The following is a 4,359-nucleotide window of genomic DNA, read 5'->3' on the forward strand; positions in this document are numbered from 1 at the left end:
AACCTCGACGTTGCGAGGCTATACAACCTCTCCTTGTTGATCAACCCCAGGGGGTTCATCTCCCAATCCAGAGTGGTTACAGTCCTGCAAACTGAAAGTGGTTTCAATAGACAATCACTTCGTATGCAAGCTTGTCAATCTAATCATTTTTGTCCCACGTGTAACCCCACAATTCACTTACTTATACCATCTTGCCCCTAGTGCAGGGTCAGACAACTTTAGAAGTTGATACGTACGCTTCAAGAGCTTCTTGTTCACACTATAGAATGCTTCGCTCCATTTCTTTTGATAGTCGGCATCCGACAACTTGCTGCTGCAACTGTGCATGACTATGCACAAGTGTTTGTCATACATGTCCCGCACATGCATTCATTGCCTTGTCATCAAACATATTACAAAAACTAGAGAAGGAAAGGGAAAAGTGTCGTGTTATTGATCCTTACCTTCCACATCACCTGTGCGATGATTGGAAGAGGGTTTTTGTACCAATGCACTTTCGTAGTTGCCTTCTTCCTGCTAGCCAGTGTTTCTACTCGGTTAACAATCTTTGGTGGATTGCCACATCTGATGCATGACCCAACACTTTGGCCTCGCAAATGAGGTCTGAAAAAGTGGTGGTGAAAACCCCCTTCTGTGCTAGCCTAGCATCAAAAGCAACATATTAAACGATCCTTTAGAGAGGGCAAGGTAGCTTAAGACACAGTGCGTTCATCTGGACAAATCATCGAACTCACTTGTTCATCCTTCTGAGGGCACCTCCACTAAACTGCATTGGACGCGTATATGCCGACCCTCATCATTAGGAAAGGCTGCCACTCAAAATAAAAAAAGGAATACATGAGTTGAAAACAAATGAAACATGGCTACTAATGTTGAATCACCCAAATCAATGGACTACAATACTTACATGTCCTTATCTCAGTCATCCACCTTGTGTGGCGATGGTTCCCATCCCAAATGTAAAACAAGGAATTGGACAAGAATGCCCACTCTGTGTTCCTAGTTTCTTTCTCGAATTCTTCATGCCTCTGGAGCCAGTGCACATTCCACTCCCTTTTCACATCCTCGTCCATGTCTCTCTTTTGCATCTTTGGTGTGGTGGTGGACACGATAAAGACAACCAAACCCAGAAAGTACCCACTAGAGAAGAATGTTTCTTGCATCTCTTGGGTGTGGGATGTGATCTGGCAGATAGTGGGCATTGGGAGCAATCGACACAAGGGGATTGGGGCCAGAGGGATAATTGTTTCCACCTACAAAGATTTTTTTTATATTTAGCCCAATTATTTGTTCTCACTCCATGCCTTGAGATGATAGACCTTCAAAAGACCGAAATGATTGTAGGTGGTCCTCGATGCACTCCTACACGATTGTCTTGTCATAGGAGGTGCTCAATCCTGTCTCTCCAAGCACACCCTCCTCATCCTCGTCCTCGGACTCCTCTCTGGCCGATCACTTTGGTGCACGTTGACCTTTGCCTTTGCCATGTCACCCTCGGAAAGAGGATGTGCTCGCACTTTCCCTATGCTCGCCGAAGGAACTATCCTCGTTTTCCTCCTCCTCCTCTTCTTTGATTGAGCTCTCTTGCATCACAAGTTTCCTCTTTCCTTTGAAATTTGACTTAGAAGCATCGACGCTAGCCCTAGCAGATGTCACCAAGGCTCCGTGGAGTTCCAAGGATAGGCCTCCCATCGATGCACCGATAAGACCCTGCACGTCCGAGGGATCGAGCTAAATTGTCCATCTATCTCCCCTGTGTTGAAGTAGCACTCCTAGGACCACGCAGTCTTCCTCTCGCAAAAGTTGCACCCCATGTCAAAGGCATGTCCTCATCATCAGGCTGGGCTATATCATCAAGTCTCTATTCACAGAAATTGGTAAAATGGGCTCAAGAAAATCCAATAAAGCCCACTCTAAGCTGATGCAAAGGAAGAAGGACATGATAGAAGAGCTCACCACTTATTCAACGGGACACACGAGTAACACATTCTCTTTGAGATCCACTTCAGCCCCATCCTTGTTGATTCCTTTCAATGGGGCCTTCTCATACATGCTCGAAATGATGACACCAACATCGCCGAATCGATGCCATGCTCGCTAGGATGCAGATTGAGGATATGGTACAAAGTCAGGATTTGCAAGACCTACATTCATGGCACAAAAACCCTCATTACAAGACAAAAAAGGGAAAGATAGGGCAAGAAAAATAGAGGCCTTTTTGAGGCAGACACAAAGAGAGAGAGAGAGAGAGAGAGAGAGAGAGAGAGAGAGAGAGAGAGAGTTACACACACACACACATACTTTTCCTTTTTTCCTCTTAACCACACTAATTATTTTTTTTGCCCTTTATATACCTTTGAAATTCCTTTAAAAATGCCTTTCCCCCTTTCTCTCTCTCTAGAAAATTTTCCTCACTCTCTCTTTACCCTTCTCCCCTCTCTTTCTCCTAAATTCCCCCCCCTAAAACATCTCAATTTATCCCACTCTACCACCTCTTTAGTTTTCATTGGTTTCTCCTAATTGTTTCTATTATCCCTTATTTTTTCTTTTTTCTCTTTTACTTTTTTCTTAATTTCCTAACTCCTCTAATTATTTCCTAATCCTCCCTATTATTTCTATATATATTTTTTCTAATTTTCTTTACTTTATCTTTTCCTAAATATATTCCTAAATTTCTCTTAATTTTTTACCTATTTTTCCTCTACTCTCTCTCTCTCTCTCTCTCTCTTTCAAGCCTCCCTGCTCTCTCTCCTCTTCCCCCTCTCTCTTTGTTTCTCACTCCAACCTTTCTCTAATTTCCCTAACGACCCTTATTTTTTCTTACTCTCTGCTTATTTTCCTGAATTTCTTAACTTTTTCTTATTCCATTTATTTCCTTAGATTTCCCTTGGTTTTTCTTATTCTTCATTTTTGCTTATTTCCTTCTCCCCCCCCACCCCCCCCCCTCCGCCTTTTTTTCTTATTTTTCCTCTTAAAATTTTCCTTGCTTTTCCCCTGATTACTCAATTTATTATTTTCTTTAATTTTTTCCTTATTTCTCTCTTGTTATTTTTTGTTCTAAATACTTTCTCAATTTTCATATTTTCTCCTTACCTTCTCAAAATAATTTTGCCTTGTTTTCTCCTAATTTGTAAAAATCTCTCTTTATTCTTTCGCACTATTGCAACTTTTTTCTTAAATCACTTTATTTTCACTGTGTAAACCTAACTCTACCTATTCCACCTGACCTAACCAACCCCCCCAACCCGACTATCTAATCCAAACCCTAACCCCCTGCGCCACATGTTATGCTACCCCGCCTTCTAGCTTCTGCACCTTTCACGCTACATGATGCCTTGGCTCCCTCGACCCTTGATCTCTACACCCCATTAATCATGACTGATTGTGACCTTTATTTATGATCCAACCTCCCGCCTCCTCTGATTGGCAAATGTGTCGGACTCCTTGCTTTACAAACCCACTCGCTTGACCTTCCCGAGTCTCGATTGCTCCCCCTACCTATCTAAATAGGCCCTCTTTACTAAACGTACCCCCTCACACACTTCTCAAGCCTCTACCTCCTACTCTCTCACCCTCTACCCCCGTGCTCCCTATTTGTGCTACACTCTCATACTGCCATCGGCTATTGCTACAGTGCTGCTGTTGTCGCCTACTGCACACTGCATACCTTCTCGCACCTCATACCACCTTGTGCGAGAATCTGCCTTGTGTACTCTGCCACCTTCATTTAAGCCCACTTTGCCTCTTTGTTTCCGAGCTGCATGCCCCACCATGGACTCTCAGGAGTCAGGTTCTACCTTTCTTCCTTTAATTGTCTCATTGTACTTTTACACCACCCCCCGCCCCACCACCCCGTTTCAATTTCTCGAACCTTTTTTCCTCTCTATTTATTTTAAAGTTTGTCATTAAACATTTCTCATTCCTACTTTAAATTGTAGTCTCTTCACTATCAAAAGGGGTGTTGTAATGTCTTCTACACATACACACACATACACACACACACACACACACACAAATATGCCTGTGTATGCTTTTTATGTCGGGATTGCAATCAGAGCTAAACCATGACTATCTTTCCTTATTCAAGCATCTATTAGTTCGTACTGCTATCAAGAATTAGGAAATCCATGATATACTAACAGGTTATACAACCTATGTTAAGACAATACATCGAGATTAATTACGGATTCATAATGTGTTAACGACAACCGTCTGATAGTGTATATTTTTTGTGTGTATATTTTTTGAAAGGACCAAAAGCCCAAAGGACATTGATATAATCTCTTGATGTGTACTGCAACCCGTGAGGGACATCCCTATCAACAACAAATAACATTGATATATAAATGGGGGCTTACG

At 42.3% G+C, this 4,359-nt stretch overlaps 1 pseudogene; it reads right to left on the reverse strand.

Moving 5' to 3' along the window:
• Positions 1-451: 451 nt before the first annotated feature.
• LOC147887444 (uncharacterized) lies at positions 452-1,692 on the reverse strand (annotated as a pseudogene).
• Positions 1,693-4,359: the final 2,667 nt, after the last annotated feature.

Source organism: Dipteris shenzhenensis, chromosome 23 (assembly GCF_047967505.1).
Source record: "Dipteris shenzhenensis isolate YYH24624 ecotype China chromosome 23, Dip_SZ_1.0, whole genome shotgun sequence".
Classification (NCBI taxonomy): Eukaryota; Viridiplantae; Streptophyta; class Polypodiopsida; order Gleicheniales; family Dipteridaceae; genus Dipteris; species Dipteris shenzhenensis.